General features: G+C 45.2%; 1 non-coding gene across 1 annotated transcript; it reads right to left on the bottom strand.

The window, feature by feature from the left end:
• Nucleotides 1-9,816: 9,816 nt before the first annotated feature.
• TRNAI-AAU (transfer RNA isoleucine (anticodon AAU)) lies at nucleotides 9,817-9,890 on the bottom strand. The gene has a single exon. It is a non-coding gene; the product is annotated as a tRNA-Ile (tRNA).
• Between the last annotated feature and the right edge of the window lie 9,660 nt (nucleotides 9,891-19,550).

Here is a 19,550-nt window from a genome sequence, read left to right on the forward strand (position 1 = left end):
CATATTTATTCAAGTGACACCATTATAGGACCTAATCACATTAGCCACGCCATCAGGGGCTCATTCACCTGCACATCTACCAATGTGATATATGCCATCATGTGCCAGCAATGCCCCTCTGCCATGTACGCTGGCCAAACCGGACAGTCTCTATGCAAAAGAATAAATGGACACAAATCTGACATCAGGAATCATAACATTCAAAACCGGTAGGAGAACACTTCAACCTCTCTGGCCACTCTAAAAGATTTAAGGGTGGCAATTTTGCAACAGAAAAGCTTCAAAAACAGACTCCAACCAGAAACTGCTGAGCTTGAATTGATATGCAAACTAGATACCATTAATTTGGGTTTGAATAGAGACTGGGAGTGGCTGGGTCATTACACATATTGAATCTATTTCCGCATGTTAAGTATCCTCACATCTTCTTGTCAACTGTCTAAATGGGCCATCTTGATTATCACTACAAAAGTTTTTTTCTCCTGCTGATAATAGCTCATCTTAACTAATTAGCCTCTCACAGTTTGTATGGTAACTTCCAACTTATCTGATTATATATATATATATGTTCCATTCTATGCATCCAATGAAATGGGCTGTAGCCGATGAAAGCTTATGCTCTAATAAATTTGTTAGTCTCTAACATTCCTTTCTTCTCTCCCTTCTCTTTCCCACCTTCCCTTCTCTCCTCTATCACTTTCCAATTCTCTTCCCATATTTCTTCAATCAGCCATCCCCCTTTTCACTTTCTTTCTGGACAGGTATCTTTTCTTTCCACCTCCCCATCTGCCACAACCTCTTCCCTCCTATTCCTTTGACCCACTGTGTACCCTCTCACCTTCTCTGCTATTCTTTTCTCCCTGCCCCTCTTCATACTCACCAGACCAAATTCAGAGGTGATATGTAACTTAGATTCCATTACACTAATTTAGACTCCTGTAGACATTGGTATATGTAACTTTACGTGTGTGGGGGAGGGAGGGAGGGGGTATCTACATGAGCATAAAGAATCTAATATACGTTACCTCTGCATTTGGCCTTCAGGCTCAGATGAGGCATAGAACAGCGAAGGCATTTGACCAAAATCACACAATAAGTCAGTAGCAGAGGCAGGAATAGAACCCAGACATCCTGACTCCTCATCCCTTAAACTTAAAGCATCATGGGCCATGGCAAATCTCAAAGGGACAGCCTCGTTACAAATTAAGAACCACCTGGGTCAATCTGTGGCTAGGTCTTTAAGGTGCTCTGGCTAGATGTTCAGTTTGTCCATCATCACTGGCAATCTTATTGCACCACCAAAACTTTTCACACCTAAGTGATCATTAGCAGTGTAGGGGCATTCCTTGGTATACATGCTTCAGAATTCATTGGTCTTCCATTCTAATAATATATCCATGCCAAGAAAGCTGCCAAAATTGAACAAGTGCTGATCTAGCATTTTAGAAAATTGCACATGCCTTTCCATTGCAATGTATTTACATCACAAAGTATTTACTTCATAATGTATTGTAAATGCATAATGCAGTGATCATTGTTCCTAAACAAAATACATATTTATATTATCACCACTTTAAGAAAATTGGGCTCTGGGGATTGTATCGTGTGTGCAGGTTTGTTGTCTTGCGACTAAAAGGGTGGGACTGAGACAACATTAGAGGGTTTGATTGTTCAGCAGCTGAAGAGCTGCATTAAACTGCAGACCAATCAGAACCCTGATATCAGCAAAAAGAGTAATTTATAATTTAACAGTCAGATGCACAGGCAGGGGTGGTGCTGGGGAAGGGACTTGTGGGGGCTAGAGCCACCCCAAAATTTGCTTTAGCCTCCCCCCCCGCCAACCATGCCTCCCAGTGCAAAGGTCAAACATTAGGCAGAAGTAAGGGTGGCATGGTATGGCATTGCCGCCCTTACTTCTGCAGTTTTATGCTGCCGCTGCCAGCTGCCAAGCTCCAAAGACAGTGCTGCCACCGGCAGCAGCACAGAAGCAAGGCTGGCAATCAGGTGCTAAGTCTGCTGTGAAAAGTGACATTGACAAAGTTTCTTCATTGCCCCCAAGTATTAAACATAAACTATTTTTAAAAATAACCTTTCTGTTTATAACAATAATTCAATTAAAATGTGTTTTAGTCTTAATTTAAAAGTGGTGGAAAAGATAAATTGCTTTTATCTTTTACAGTGGGGTTATAAATTTAACATTTAAAATGTGTTAAATATAGGAAATGTGTTTTTTTAATGTGGGGGGGGAGGTCACACTTAGAAGCTTGCTGTAAGAAAGGGGTTGCCAATACAAAAAGTTTGAGAGCCACTGAATTACAGCAATCCTGCAGGCTGCTCTTACATACTACAGCCTTATGAAACTATTAGCTGATCCGCAGTTTAGAACAGATAGAGCTCTTTGCACTTGGCCACTGCCCCTCTCCCCAAGATGCACTCTCACCTGTCTCATCCTTACACTATAGTTTGTATGGAAGGGCACATAAAGCTATGCAAGCTCTATGCTTCCCTTGTGCTGGGGAATTCTCAAGACAATTCTGGCCCATTTGTGCTACAGAGCAGCCTAGAGTGACCCAGCATCTAATCATCTCATTTTATTCAGTTGATGGTCTAACATTTTCATCTAATTTTACCAGTCCTATCAATCAATATCTTGACACTGCATATTTTAGGCTCACTACACTATCATAAATATTTTGCTCAACCTTCCAAACAATGTCAGCTTGGGACAGAGTCCAAGTGCTAGATTCTCTGCTGGTGAGATCCACGGAGTGCACGTGTGTGTGTGTGTGTGTGAGAGAGAGAGAGAGAGAGAGAGAGAGAGAGAAAGTGTTCAAACTGATTAAAGGTTAAATTTGGTTAAAGTTCCCTATGGGAATAGCTATACCAGCATAAGCACCTTTATACTGGTATAACTGCATCCACTCTAGGGGATGTGTATTGCTTAATCTATATTGGTATAATTATAGTCAAGGCTATGATTTTAGCGCAGAGGTCACAGTGTTCATGGTAACTGGGAACTTGAATCAAGTCAGTGACCCTGCAGCCATGGCTCCTGTCCCATGGGGCTGGGCCCGCCTCCCCACCCTGGGTTTGTGACATGGCCCATGTGGTTGCAGCTGTTACAGCTCAGAGCAACTGCCCCTGTATTCCCCTCTGTGGAACAGCATGGGCACCTCCTCTAGGCTTCTGGCTCCCCAGCCTTTGTCTCTGTTAGATGGAGACATCCGTCTGTCTCCCTTCTGACTGGAGTATTTCCAGGCTGCACAGTCCTCTGACTATCCTGTGATATCCCCAGCAAAAGACAGGCTGCTTAAGCAGGCTTCTTTTGCCTTGTCTTCAGAGATAGGTAACAGTGTAATTGGCACAGTTCTAAGTTACCACACAGCTCTTTCTAAGGAAGCACATTTATTCTTAAGGTAAAAGCAATTCATGGAAAAAATATTAAAATAATAAAAGAACCTGTTTGCATGCTAATAAATTTACCAAAGATTACCCCAACTCCAACATGGGCTCTGGGAAATGAGCAACCCTTCAGACTCCCACACAGGAGTTTACAAGTTCATAACACCCTTTTGCCCAGAACAAAAACATTCATGAGTTTGTGAGGCACTCATTTATCCAGTTTGGGCCTTTGAAGAAACCATGAATAGGTAATCTGCCAGGCACAGCTTCAGAGGCGGGTCATTTACATTCCCACACCCAGGGCGTAAATTCTCAAAGATTATTTCCCAGAGCGCCCCTCCCCCATTTGGGGCTCCAGGCTTTAGCTCCACAGGTGGAGGGTGTGGGAGGTGCCGGGGCTCGGTCCTTCAGCCCCTGCAGTGCCTCCCGCGGGGCTGAAGACCTGAGCCCCAGCACATCCCACAAGGCTGAAGCCCTCAACCCCTGCGCATGCAGCAGGGCTGAAGCCTGAGCTAGGGTGCCTCCCGAAGGGGGAAAGCCCCAAGCCCTGGCACCTCCTGCGGGACTGAAGCCCTGGTGCATGCCACGGGGATGAAGCCCTGATGCCTCCCATGGGTCTGAAAATATTTACAGGAGCTCTGCTCTGGTGGGCTCCAGCTGAATTTAAGCCCTGCCCTCACCCCATGCATTTCCTAGGAAACCTGCTCAATTAATAATTTACACTGTTACAAAAATTTCTTTGAAGTTCCTAACCATGATAATCACGGTCCAGACACCACAAGAGGGGAACACGGGGTTCCCAGCTGCTGGGTGACACAGTAGCTGCATGGAAAATGCTCAGCTCTGCACTCCTGGGGCAGCCACCTACGGCACAGGTATTTCTCAAGTCTCCCCATTACGGTCACAGTTAAAGTCATAACAAAAGGAAAAAAGACAGGAGGCCAGCCTGATGCCTGTCTGCTTTTCTCTCTTCCTCGCCCCTTGACCAGCTGCCACCCAGTTTGACTGGGCAATTGTCCTTGGCCAGAGTATTTCCCTTTGCGACTCTGAAACGTGCCCCAACGTGCAGGTCTTGAAGCTGGGCCCAGTGGCGGAAGGCGATGTACAGGCTTTTGCTAGGGCAAGCAGGCAGGGGTGGTCTTGGGGGCTAATTGTCTCTATGGAGATTAAAATCAGCACTGTGGGGCAAGAACGAAAGTCACCATAAAAGGAAGAAACGTGGTGGCTGAGCAAAGCATTTCTTTCTCCCCCCTTCAGAAGGCACTGCTCTCCCCATTGGGTAATCAAACCCCAGTCTCTCATATGACAGATAGGGATACTCACCACTATACCAGCAAAGAACAGAGCATAGCCTTGCACTGCATGGAGCCCCAAGACACCAGCTATGACCAGCTTACACCACACAGGCCCCACCAAGCAACAACACCCCTTGCTCTCTTTTCCTTTCTAAAGGCTTTGGCTGCAGCAACAGCCCTGGGAAAAGCCCTGGCCCTCCTTACATGTCCTTGCCCAGCGGGCTGCCTTTGGGGGCTACACAGCTCTTCCCACAACACCTGCCTGGGACTTTGCCCTCACTGAAGGGCTGCTCAGCACCTTCTTCCTCTTACAACTGATTCTTTCTTCCCTCCCCCTTCCACACTTTAGACATTCCTCAAATTCACACCATCACAAACTCACCTATGGCCCCTTTGGCTTTAGAAGCAACTCTTGAGGGCTGCAGCTTCTCAGGCCCGCAGATCCTTCCTTTCAACACTCAGTGGCCGGACATTTGAAATGCAGTGGTTTCCAGGATGGAATACTCTGCTTCTGGACGTTGGCGCCCAGGAAGAATTCCTGTTACTCTTCCCAGTTACTCTTTTTCTAATGGATGTACCTGATTGACTTTCCTTTACCAAGCAGAAACTAGCTGCTGGCTTTCTTTGCAAATGAACGCAATCGGGCTAAGTCACTAGGCAAGCGTCAGGAGATTCCCCACCAAAAATCAAAGCCGTGATTCAGATTCAAACTGAGGTTACTGCAGCCACGGCACAGAATACTAACCAATATACAATCGCAGCCACTTGAACTCCAAGGAAAAAACAGTTGAATTAACAATGTTATTGTGCTATAAAATATGTCAAGTAAGGTGTTTTATGAAAGCTTGTAATGTAATTTCCCCATGGTTTATGTTAGTCACATCTCCTCTACATGAGTTCCATACAATCCTACAATAACACATAAACAATCGCAATGCAATGGATCGCAAAAGTATTAAACTTAATTCAATGCAGTTTACCCAGTATATTGTAGAAGACTGCACCCCTGTCACAGCAGCACCACTCAGGTTTGGTGTGTCCACCCCTCTGCAGATGTAGACAGAGAGGAAAAGGGGCAAATTTGATTGGCATTGCAACCTAGCACGCATAGTCACAGTGCCACTCAGGTTTGGTGTATCTGCCCCACCGTCTCTGTGACCCAGGGACCCCTTGGTTTGAATTGGCAGAGGGCATAAGGAGTACTTAGGGGTTTACAGGGATCCCCTGGGTCTGCTACTGTGCTAAAGGTGGCATGTGAAGTCTCTACTGACAACCAGTATCATGCTGGTCATCCTAATAATTGCAAGATGTATGTACGCATAATATTTAAGAAGGTATGTATCTATACTGAAAGCTATGTTCTGAAGGTATGTGAGTTAGGACAGGACAGGTTGCCAGACGGTCATAAATGAGTTCTGTTTAGGCAGATAGATACTTTTGTCTCTGGCTGATCATTGTGTATTTTATGCCTCACAATGTGACTAGTTGCATTACTAAGCCTGATGCTAATGAAGATTGTGAATTCATGTGAGAGAAGACCAGCAGGGGGAAAAAACAGTGAGGGGGGTCATCTTGTTTATGAATAAAGACAATTAATTTGGGGAGCATAACTGGGGGTACTGAGGTACACCTTGGATTCTTCACCAAGGAGACAAACTTTTGTCAGGGTTACTCAATGGCGTATAGGGGTTTGTGTTTTAATGCATCTCAATTTTTCACTTCAACCTCCAGATGTGAGTAATTAAAGTTAAGAAAAGATGTGTTAAACTTTAAAAATCACCCAGAAAGACGGTGTCACTGAGTTTGGCAAGGACAAATTTCACGTTGATGGTAATGTGCTGTAATGTGCTGTTCTGTACTGTATGCAGCAAGGCTGTAGATTACATGGAAAGCGCTAAACATAAACTGAATGAAAATAAATGAAAACAAGAGGCTGAAACAGCAAGGCCATCAACAACAGTAAAGAACAATGCACTGTGACTGGATCATTCCAGCTTTTTTGTGAATTAAAAAAACCTGCAATTTTCTGAAAGTACAGAATACATAGAAGTAGTTGGTCTTATATAAAAATACAAATTGCAGTTTATTATTTTTATTTTATTATAATGATTGATGGCACTGGTAGGCTTAAAACTTGCTTAAAACTTGTAAATATACGAATTAAACGTGTTTTACTGATGCCTATATATACTGAGGCTAGGGAAACTAAAGTTCTGCATTTCATTTTAATCATAGAATCATAGAATATCAGGGTTGGAAGGGACCTCAGGAGGTCATCTAGTCCAACCCCCTGCTCAAAAGCAGGACCCATCCCCAATTAAATCATTAAATCAGAAAAACAAGGATTTTTTTTAATGAGAAAATTTTGGGTTTTTTACCATAGAAAACTAGGATCCCTGGTTATGAGTTTATTTTACATGTAACCCTTCATTTCTGATACTTTGACTTGCTACTTCTGGAATCTCTACACCAGAGGTTTTCAAACTGGGGGTCAGAACCCCTCAGGGGGGTCACAAGGTTCTTACATGGGGTGTAGTGAGTTGTCAGCCTCTACCCCAAACCCCGCTTTGCCTCCAGCATTTACAATGGTGTTAAATATATAAAAATTGTGTTTTTAATTTATAAGGAGGGGTCACACTCAGAGGCTTTCTATGTGAAAGGGGTCACCCATACAAAAGTCTGAGAACCACTGCTCTACACTTGTTTCCACAACAAACAGGTAAGTGCCATGTGTTAAACAGAGCAGCGATCTGAGGCGGGACCGGGAAGCTGGGGTGTGCGGCTCCTTTGGGCGCAGTAGATCTGTGAATTCTGGGTGCCCAGCGGAACAGGGACTGGTCAGTCCAGGGGAGACTGGAGGGTTGAAGCGCCTGCAATGGCCATGGCAATGGGGCGCAGACCCCTGCCAGCAGGTAGAGACAATGCTAAGGCCAGGTGGTAGCGAGGTGCCTCAGCCTTGGGGACCCCAGGAAGCTTTGCAGTCCCTGGGGAGGGCGGGATGTGCCAAATCCGAGCGGAACTGCGGACACCTGGACCAGGTCGCAAGGCCCAGAGCAGGGCCTAGGACTGGAGCCACCCCTGGGGGCAGGACAGGCTGGTGTAATGTAGGATACTGCTCTGCATAGGAATGTGCTACTTGCGGGTACTGAGCATGCTCAGTTCATCTGCTGAAGCCACTGCCCTTCACCCTGCCCTTACACCCGTAGGATTCTGTTGACTGCTTTTGACAGGGGTTAAAAAGTGGCAAAGGGGACAAATCGGGGGGAAGGGGAGCAGGGTTTGAGCAGGGGGTGGAAATTTACTGATCTGGGGGGTCAAGCAGCTGAAGGCAGCTGTAGGAGAGGGGCTAAAGGGAAAATCAGGGATGAGGGGGAGAGGAGGCGGAGTTAAGCCTAGGAGTGAGGCATGGGCAGAGGGTGTTAGAGGGCAAAACCTGGCACAGGCAGGGGCCCAGGGGGTAACAGTTACCCCAGTGGGACTGAGACACCAGTGTTTGCCAAAATGGTGGGGGGCAAAGGGGCTTTTTTATTTCCCCTCTCACAGAAAGCACCTCTCAGCATCGGCTTCCCAGGGCTGCGTTCTTAAAGGCACAGGCATCCCAATGCCGAGTCAATGCATCTCCTCTTTGTCTGATCTAACCTACTGAGGCTATGACTACACTACAAATTTCAAAGCGCTCTCGCAGGTGCCAGTGCTCCTGGTAATCCACCTCGACGAGGGGATTAGCTCCGAGCACTGGGAGCCGAGCCTGTCCACACTCGTGCTTTAAAGTGTTTAAACTTGTGCTCGGGGATGGGGGTGATTTTTCACACCCCTGAGCCAGCAAGTTAGAGCGCTTTAACTTGCCAGTGTACATAATCCCTGAGACTTAATTCAGTGAAACATTTTACATATATCCCTTCAGAATCAAAGAATCCCTTATCACTATATCTGAATGCATAGAGTCTCCAAGCAGTTTCCCAGGTTGTCTTATCTGCTGCTGGAATTCCCTGAATTTTTAATTCTAATTTTTCTTTTCATTTTTAGAGCAGATGTTTATTCTGTTGGATCATCTGACTTCCACTCTGACTGAATTTCTGGCCTATTGTGAAAACTTTGTTTTGAGTCAATCCACCAATGGTGTAAATATTGGTGGTCAGACCAATGGTCCGCCTAATCTAGTATCCTGTCTTGTGACAGTGGCCAATGCCAGGTGCTTCTAAGGGAATGATCAGACCAGGCAATGACTCACTGAACCATCCCATTGTCCACTCCCAGCACCTGGCACTCAAAGGACGTTTTAGGGACATGCAGAGCATGGGCCTGCATCCCTGATTATTGTGACAAAGAGGGAATGTTCTTAATGTTTCCTCTGAATACTGTAGGGATGCCTCCGTTTCCCCTTGTGGGGGCAATTGCTTGGGGGCAATTGCTGTAGACCTAATCCCCTCCCCTTTCTGCGGCTCCATCTATGCATTGTATGCAACATATGCGAGGGCTGTAACGCAAGAGGCCTAGAGGCCTGTATCCTGTAAGACTTGGCATGAGCTAAAGCATTGACATATGCTAGGCTGTGGCACTTGACACAGTGGGGGGAGAGAAAACATTTGTAGTGGTAAACATCCATTTTTTCATGCTTTGTGTGTATAAAAAGATCTTCTATACTTTCCACAGTATGCATCCGATGAAGTGAGCTGTAGCTCATGAAAGCTTATGCTCCAATAAATTGGTTAGTCTGTAAGGTGCCACAAGTCCTCCTTTTCTTTTTGCGAATACAGACTAACACGGCTGTTACTCTGAAACTTGACACAAATAATGGACTAGGCCAATTTCTAACTAAATAAGAACCAAAGGGCCTCCGAAAAGTCCCTAGCTGTCCCTTGTATGCACCCTCCACCCTGCAAAAAGTCCCTAGTCAAAATGCTGCCACAGCAAACCACAAATATTGATAATACTCAGAATATCAGGGTTGGAAGGGACCTCAGGAGGTCATCTAGCCCAACCCCCTGCTCAAAGCAGGACCAATCCCCAATTTTTGCCCCAGATCCCTAAATGGCCCCCTCAAGGATTGAACTCACAACCCTGGGTTTAGCAGGCCAATGCTCAAACCACTGAGCTATGCCTTCCCCCAAAAGGTGTATGGCCCGTACGGGGATTGAACCCGTGACCTTGGCGTTATTAGCACCACGCTCTAACCAACTGAGCTAACCGGCCAGTCATAATGACAAGGTGCAACAGCACTGTGCTAATTATGAAGCTGTTTTTCTATTTTCCTGATAAGGATTCATTAATAATGCTTGAGTGGTGGAAAATTACTCATCGGTTCGGCTTGAACATGGACCTATATAAGACTGGTGTTACAGGGGCAGGGCAGAGAGAAATCAGGCTGGCACCTGTGCGTGACCATCTCTGACTCTCTCTTCCTGCATGCTTGTACTCAATAAAAGGCCTCAGACTGTTTGAACCAAACAGAGAGTGTGACTCATTTTCCACAACACCCTATGCATTTCTTAAGTCTCTAGGTGGTGGGATAAGGGGGTGTAATTGTTGCAAAGGGCCAGTGTACATAAATGGCCAACACTCTGTCTCCTGGCAACTGATAGCCTGAGCCCTTCCCCCCTGCACGGTGATAGCTAAAGGTGTTGGAGAACAAAGGAATCAGGTGACTTCCTGGCCCTGGAAAGGGACAAAGCTCGGAGGAGGGGCTGGAGAGTGAGTCAGTTTGGGGCTGGCTGGGGACATGGAGTGAAATGCAGACGCGATTGTCTGGCTCACTGCCCCCGAAAATGGACCCGGCTGAGGGGTCCTGTTCTCTGTACCTACAAGCTCGGTTTTAGACCGTGTTCCTGTCATCTAATAAACCTCTGTTTTACTGGCTGGCTGAGAGTCACGTCTGATTGCAAAGTTGGGGTGCAGGACCCCCTGGCTTCCCCAGGACCCCGCCTGGGCGGACTCACTGTGGGAAGTGCACGGAGGGGCAGAGGATGCTGAATGCTCCAAGGTCAGACCCAGAAAGGTGGAAGCCGTGTGAGCTTCTTGCCTGAAGACAGTCTGCTCACAGAGAGACTTCACCAGAGCCCTGACTGGCTTCCTAGGAAGCAGTTCCAGAGCATCGCCTGGGGACTCCGTGACAATTATCTTGGTTAATAGCCAATCTACTTATCCTGAGGGACTGATTTAATTCTTTGTTCAACCCATTCATAGTTTTTCTTTTCAAAATATAATGAACACACATCTACATCTACAACCCCAAGATACCTTTACAACCACAAGAATTCTAAATTCATGAGTTATACACCAAGTCAAGAAATTTTAATAAAGAAATTATATCTTTTTTTTGTGCCTCTTTGTTCCTTAGCCTGTAGGGTGCAGTAAGGCCAGTTCCAATGCCTTAAGCCTAAACACCTGAATGAATCTTAGTATACCCTCATACTGTTCCTGTTACGTCTCCCAAACATTTCATATACCTAAGGCCATATCTACACTTTAAGTGTGGGTTAACTCAAGTTATGTCAGCATAGAGTCACTAAGGTTACCACGTCACTTGTGCGCATGCCTCCTGGACTCTTTGCCTCAGCAGTCAGGGTACTCACCAGAAGCACTTGTATAGATTCAGATTGAGGTGCACCATGAATAAATATCCCACTGTCCACCCACTGTATTTTGGGAACCTTTGGTTTTGCAGTGTATGCTGGGTACCAAACAGGTCAGACAGGGGTGGTTGTGGTCATGGGATCAAACTTCTTATAATACATTGTTAACCATCCACTAATTTTACGTGTATCCCATACATAAACGTATACATAATGTTTACACCTTTTTTTCTAAACCTATTAACCTGCCTGGCCCTCCTCACTGTCTGCCATCTCACACAGAATCATGGAGCTTGCATGGCTCTGCACTATTCTCATGAGCGTTTTCACCCAAAGGTGCATGCTCCTTTAGTATTTGCAGATCAGCAAACATACATGTGGGGTGTGACATTATACTCTACATTCTTTATGAAAATATGCTTATGATATGGATATGACATAGCTAATATATACTTTATGCAAGATGGCTGATGTGGGGTATCATTGCAAAACTTAAGACCTATTGACTGTGTTTATCCAACCTGTATGCATGTAATGTTTGTATCTGAGGCTAGAAATATTGACCATGTCTCTGTATTTCAAATGTGCTCTGTTGGATGAGGCCAGACAACGTTAGTGGCTTATTGAAGGAAAGCACAATCGCATAAAGATTACCCCAGGAACTCTGTGCAATAGAAACCTCTGAACGATAGTGCTATACAATGGGGACTGCTTGACCAAGATCAGATACCTCTACTATTTGACCCAGGTCACAGCAAAAGAGCCTTCCAGAAAGTGCGGGGAAGAAAGAAAAGGTGGACAATGACAGCCAACAAGAACAACCGGAAACACCTGAGGTACAAAGACCGAACAGTGAGAAGTGATTGTCCCAGCAAACTGGATGATGGGAAGACAGACACTTCAGCTCAGCTCAACATACTGAGAACGAGCTGACATTAGCACCCACTGAAGAATAGTCCAGGTTTGTCTAATATATCTGGTGACCCCATTATGCAGACACAGACCTTTTTCTCACTGCTAATAAAACTAATGAAAACAACACAAGTGAAGTTTTAACAGTGAAGACAAAGGCTGAAGAAAATGTCTCAAAAATTAAATGAGAGCGCAATGAGGTGACATCTGAGTACCACAGTTCGAAGTGTCATTTTGGTGGTGATTACACGCTCCTTAAGTGCGTGTAACAGTGACAGAAGTGGAAGTCTGTATAAAGCACAATGGTAGATTGTCTCCAAAAATGAGTGAAGTTTCTTTCAGTCCAAAGTTCCATAAAGAGGCCAAGAGACACTTGGAACCAATTACAACCGTCTCCTAGAGAGCTACTTACCTCAGAACTTTGGCACATGCATCTTGAAAAAAAGTGGTGTGAGCACCCATCGCTTGGGGGCTGTTCATTACAGAGACAGTCAAGATTCCAGTTATTTAGGGCCTACGTTTTTTGTAGTTCATGATTTTTTCCTTTTCCTGATGTTACTTCCCTTAAATAAATCTGTTGTTTGTTTGCAAAAATCATTTCTCTATCTCTTTTGTCCACTACACCACACAAGAGAGGTGGGAGGCACAGCAACTTCTACCTAACACCAGGTGATAGATCCAGAGGGGTGAAAATATCTGCTGCTGAAATCAGAATTGTAGCTGGACTACTTACTCTTAACAGGGGAGGGACAGATAAAAATGTTATACAGATAAAACTACACAGGATTGTTTCAGGGGACAAGGCAAGATGCCACGTTTATTATGATAACATAATTTGATCTATAACCAATAGCTAACACCTAATACTTACACACACACACAATTCAAATGTTCTGCAGCTGCTGGATAGTTACCAATCCTGAACATAGCTTGAGTACGTGGCTTGATTTCTCAGCTTGGGTTCGTAGCTCATGGTGGCTAACTGGCCAGGAAAGCCGGGCACGAGGAAGGGCTGGGTCTCTGTCGGGCATGCAGCTGCCACTCGATATTGGCAGCAGAATGTTACCCACAGTCTTCCATATCAGCCATCCTTTTTTATAGGCTTTTAGTTTGAATCAAGAGTCTATATGTCTTGCTGTGTCACGCTGCCTCTGGGTTTGGGGTGATTGATCACCCGTCAATTGGACCTGTCTTTGATCTTGCTTCAATTGTACCTTTGTTCTTTTCTTTTGGGGTGGACTCTTCTTCCTTTGTCAGGGCTGTTGTCTGCATCTTCAGCCTTTGGTGTTTGCACTTAATTTTATCAGGACAGGCTGCGGAGGGAGGTTGATTCCATTATCCATGCATACCTCATTCACACACCTGAACTAAGTTAATGAGGTTACAGCAGGGTTTTGCGAAATGGAATAAGCATTTTAAAATGGGGTTTTAGTTACAATATGAAATCTTATTAAAACAAGTGTAATGAACAATTTTGAATGTTGGGAGGCAAACAGGAGTTACAATGTTAGAACAGTGAAGTTTGGTTTGTTCATTTGATACAAAATAAAGTCATATTAATAATAGTAATTAAAGAAAAGAAACAATTTCATAAATTCAGCTCTACATTGACCCGCAAACAACCCTTCAATCCAGAGGTACTGAATGGGTCACACTTTATGTAATTGTCTCAAGGCTGTATAATTTTTTTGAAACAATCTGAGCTGGTGGTTTCAGCATCCAACAGAACATACCACACATTACAATTAACATTAAACTTATCAGAATAAAGAAAAGAATAATTGGGTGTAACAATTTTTAAAGTTGAAGACCAAGAGGGGGCCCATCCTTTAAGAATATCATACCAGTGGTGTGTTATAATTTGTTCTGCTTGTGCAAATACTCTTTATATTTCAGATCCCTGATGTAAAATAGCCAAACTGCACGTCTCAACCTGGGCCCATGTGATTTTAGTCAGTTGGATAATTTGGTTATTTTTCTTCATTAGTTTGTACAGACTTATCCAACTGACCCACAAAGAAAAGTTAAAGTTTTTAATATTACTGGTATCCAGTGTGTTAGTTCTTTTATCCTCATGAGTTGGGAAGTAATAGGTTAAGGTGGGAGTTTTTAACATAGTTATATTACACATACATTGCTCTACTGGTGGTTCTTGCCACAAAAGCTCCTCTAATCCAATGGCACTGTAGTGAGGTCGAAACTCACCAGCGCAGTGCCCCCTGCTGGTTGTCTAGGGAATTAGCTCTCCACTGTACAGAGCGCCTCCTACCGGCCAGTATCTTGCCTGCCGCTGGCACCCTTGTACCTGCAGGACCCCGGTGCCCTTTACCTTGAGGTGCTGCCCCCGCAGTAATCCCTTATTCTGGGTTTTCCCTCCCAGGGGAATCCCCAACCCTCGCAACCCATCTTGCCTCAGTGGCTACTGACAGTCATCATCTAGCCCCCGCTCACTAGGGCAGACTACAGTGTAATGGCCACTCATCATTGGCAAGGGGTTAGGACCTGCTGCCTTTGCCTATCCCCGTGCTGCAGCCCTAGTACCTTTTCAAAGGCCTTCATCAAGGCCTGCAGCCTAGAGGTCTAAGGGGCTGGAGCTCCCCAGCGCCCCTTGCCCTTCCCCAGCACTGCTCTACTTCAGGTACCTTACTCCCCTTCCCACTCACTCCAAGGCTAGAGTGAGACTTCTCCAGCTTCTGGCCCACAGCCCTCTTATCAGGGCCAGCTGGGCCCTAATTGAGCTGGCCACAGCTGTGTACCATCCAGAAACATATGCAAGGAAAAGGTTATTTTCATGTTTTGTCAGCAAAGGAGTTAAGACTGTCATATCTTTAGCTCCTACCCAATCCATCTCATTTTCTGTTAGCCTAATAGCTAATGTTTTTCAGAACACCACAGGGCTAACAGGTACAGCCCGTCACAGCTCTCAGGAACTGCTAATAGTAAGAATTCACTAAGGCTATCTGATGTAGCTGATTCCTACAGTTAGCAGTCTCGCATACCACTGGTGCGAGAAATTGCTGTCTGTAGGAATTCGCTTCATCATATTGCAGTGTCACAGGTCGCACATCCCTATACTTTGCAGCAGGGACAGGTCCAACTTTGCTAAAAAGGTTTCAGAGTAACAGCCGTGTTAGTCTGTATTCGCAAAAAGAAAAGGAGGACTTGTGGCACCTTAGAGACTAACCAATTTATTTGAGCATAAGCTTTCGTGAGCTACAGCTCACTTCATCGGATGCATACTGTGGAAAATACAGAAGATGTTTGTTTTTATACACACAAATCATGAGAAAATGGGTGTTTATCACTACAAAAGGTTTTCTCCCCGCCCCACTCTCCTGCTGGTAATAGCTTATGTAAAGTGATCACTCTCCTTACAATGTGTATGATAATCAAGGTGGGCCATTTCCAGCACAAATCCAGGTTTTCTTCTCCCAAACAAATCCACTCTCCTGTTGGTAATAGCTTATCTATTATCATTATTATCACTGTAAGGAGAGTGGTCACTTTGGATAAGCTATTACCAGCAGGAAAGTGAGTTTGTGTGTGTGGTTTTTGGAAAAGGGGGGGGGGAGTGAGAAAACCTGGATTTGTGCTGGAAATGGCCCACCTTGATTATCATACACATTGTAAAGAGAAGAAAAGGAGTACTTGTGGCACCTTAGAGACTAACCAATTTATTTGAGCATGAGCTTTCGTGAGCTACAGCTCACTTCATCAGATGTTTACCGTGGAAACTGCAGCAGACTTTATATACACACAGAGAATATGAAACAATACCTCCTCCCACCCCACTGTCCTGCTGGTAATAGCTTATCTAAAGTGATCAACAGGTGGGTCATTTCCAGCACAAATCCAGGTTTTCTCACCCTGGATTTGTGCTGGAAATGACCCACCTGTTGATCACTTTAGATAAGCTATTACCAGCAGGACAGTGGGGTGGGAGGAGGTATTGTTTCATATTCTCTGTGTGTATATAAAGTCTGCTGCAGTTTCCACGGTAAACATCTGATGAAGTGAGCTGTAGCTCACGAAAGCTCATGCTCAAATAAATTGGTTAGTCTCTAAGGTGCCACAAGTACTCCTTTTCTTTTTGCGAATACAGACTAACACGGCTGTTCCTCTGAAACCTGTCATTGTAAAGAGAGTGGTCACTTTGGACGGGCTATTACCAGCAGGAGAGTGAGTTTGTGTGTGTGGGGGTGGAGGGTGAGAAAACCTGGATTTGTGCTGGAAATGGCCCAACTTGATTATCATACACATTGTAAAGAGAGTGGTCACTTTGGACGGGCTATTACCAGCAGGAGAGTGAGTTTGTGTGTGTGGGGGTGGAGGGTGAGAAAACCTGGATTTGTGCTGGAAATGGCCCAACTTGATTATCATACACATTGTAAGGAGAGTGATCACTTTACATAAGCTATTACCAGCAGGAGAGTGGGGTGGGAGGAGGTATTGTTTCATGGTCTCTGTGTATATAATGTCTACTGCAGTTTCCACAGTATGCATCCGATGAAGTGAGCTGTAGCTCACGAAAGCTTATGCTCAAATAAATTGGTTAGTCTCTAAGGTGCCACAAGTACTCCTTTTCTTTTAGCTTATCTAAAGTGATCACTCTCCTTACAATGTGTATGATAATCAAGGTGGGCCATTTCCAGCACAAATCCAGGGTTTAACAAGAACGTGGGGGGGGAGGGGGATAGGAAAGAACAAGGGGAAATAGGTTACCTTGCATAATGACTTAGCCACTCCCAGTCTCTATTCAAGCCTAAGTTAATTGTATCCAATTTGCAAATGAATTCCAATTCAACAGTCTCTCGCTGGAGTCTGGATTTGAAGTTTTTCTGTTGTAATACCGCAACTTTCACGTCTGTAATCGCGTGACCAGAGAGATTGAAGTGTTCTCCGACTGGTTTGTGAATGTTATGATTCTTGACATCTGATTTGTGTCCATTTATTCTTTTACGTAGAGACTGTCCAGTTTGACCAATGTACATGGCAGAGGGGCATTGCTGGCACATGATGGCATATATCACATTGGTAAATGTGCAGGTGAACGAGCCTCTGATAGTGTGGCTGATGTTATTAGGCTCTGTGATGGTGTCCCCTGAATAGATATGTGGGCACAGTTGGCAACGGGCTTTGTTGCAAGGATAGGTTCCTGGGTTAGTGGTTCTGTTGTGTGGTATGTGGTTGCTGGTGAGTATTCGCTTCAGGTTGGGGGGCTGTCTGTAGGCAAGGACTGGCCTGTCTCCCAAGATTTGTGAGAGTGTAGGGTCATCCTTCAGGTTAGGTTGTAGATCCTTGATAATGCGTTGGAGGGGTTTTAGTTGGGGGCTGAAGGTGACGGCTAGTGGCGTTCTGTTATTTTCTTTGTTAGGCCTGTCCTGTAGTAGGTGACTTCTGGGAACTCTTCTGGCTCTATCAATCTGTTTCTTCACTTCCGCAGGTGGGTATTGTAGTTGTAAGAATGCTTGATAGAGATCTTGTAGGTGTTTGTCTCTGTCTGAGGGGTTGGAGCAAATGCGGTTGTATCGCAGAGCTTGGCTGTAGACAAAGGATCATGTGGTGTGGTCAGGGTGAAAGCTGGAGGTATGTAGGTAGGAATAGCGGTCAGTAGGTTTCCGGTATAGGGTGGTGTTTATGCGACCATCGCATATTAGCACTGTAGTGTCCAGGAAGTGGATCTCTTGTGTGGACTGGACCAGGCTGAGGTTGATGGTGGGATGGAAATTGTTGAAATCATGGTGGAATTCCTCAAGAGCTTGTTTTCCATGGGTCCAGATGATGAAGATGTCATCAATGTAGCGCAAGTAGAGTAGGGGCGTTAGGGGATGAGAGCTGAGGAAGCGTTGTTCTAAGTCAGCCATAAAAATGTTGGCATATTGTGGGGCCATGCGGGTACCCAAAGCAGTGCTGCTGATTTGAAGGTATACATTGTCCCCAAATGTAAAATAGTTATGGGTAAGGACAAAGTCACAAAGTTCAGCCACCAGGTTAGCCGTGACATTATTGGGGATAGTATTCTTGACGGCTTGTAGTCCATCTTTGTGTGGAATGTTGGTGTAGAGGGCTTCTACATCCATAGTGGCCAGGATGGTGTTATCAGGAAGATCACCGATGGACTGTAGTTTCCTCAGGAAGTCAGTGGTGTCTCGAAGGTAGCTGGCAGTGGTAGTAGCGTAGGGCCTGAGGAGGGAGTCTACATAGCCAGGCAATCCTGCTGTCAGGGTGCCAATGCCTGAGATGATGGGGCGCCCAGGATTTCCAGGTTTATGGATCTTGGGTAGTAGATAGAATATCCCAGGTCGGGGTTCCAGAGGTGTGTCTGTGCGGATTTGATCTTGTGCTTTTTCAGGGAGTTTCTTGAGCAAATGCTGTAGTTTCTTTTGGTAACTCTCAGTGGGATCAGAGGGTAATGGCTTGTAGAAAGTGGTGTTGGAGAGCTGCCAGCAGCCTCTTGTGCATATTCCGACCTATTCATGATGACAAAGGCACCTCCTTTGTCAGCCTTTTTGATTATGATGTCAGAGTTGTTTCTGAGGCTGTGGATGGCATTGTGTTCTGCACGGCTGAGGTTGTGGGGCAAGTGATGCTGCTTTTCCACAATTTCAGCCCACGCACGTCGGCGGAAGCACTCTATGTAGAAGTCCAGTCTACTGTCTCGACCTTCAGGAGGAGTCCACCTAGAATCCTTCTTTTTGTAGTGTTGGTAGGGAGGTCTCTGTGAATTAGTATGTTGTTCAGAGGTGTGTTGGAAATATTCCTTGAGTCGGAGACGTCGAAAATAGGATTCTAGGTCACCACAGAACTGTATCATGTTCGTGGGGATGGAGGAGCAGAAGGAGAGGCCCCGAGTTAGATAGATAGATAGATAGATTGATAGAGCCAGAAGATTTCCCAGAAGTCACCTACTACAGGACAGGCCTAACAAAGAAAATAACAGAACGCCACTAGCCGTCACCTTCAGCCAACTAAAACCCCTCCAACGCATTATTAAGGATCTACAACCTATCCTGAAGGATGACCCAACACTCTCACAGATCTTGGGAGACAGGCCAGTCCTTGCCTACAGACAGCCCCCCAACCTGAAGCGAATACTCACCAGCAACCACATACCACACAACAGAACCACTAACCCAGGAACCTATCCTTGCAACAAAGCCCATTGCCAACTGTGCCCACATATCTATTCAGGGGACACCATCACAGAGCCTAATAACATCAGCCACACTATCAGAGGCTCGTTCACCTGCACATCTACCAATGTGATATATGCCATCATGTGCCAGCAATGCCCCTCTGCCATGTACATTGGTCAAACTGGACAGTCTCTACGTAAAAGAATAAATGGACACAAATCAGATGTCAAGAC

This window comes from Caretta caretta, chromosome 1 (genome assembly GCF_965140235.1).
Source record: "Caretta caretta isolate rCarCar2 chromosome 1, rCarCar1.hap1, whole genome shotgun sequence".
Lineage (NCBI taxonomy): Eukaryota > Metazoa > Chordata > Testudines > Cheloniidae > Caretta > Caretta caretta.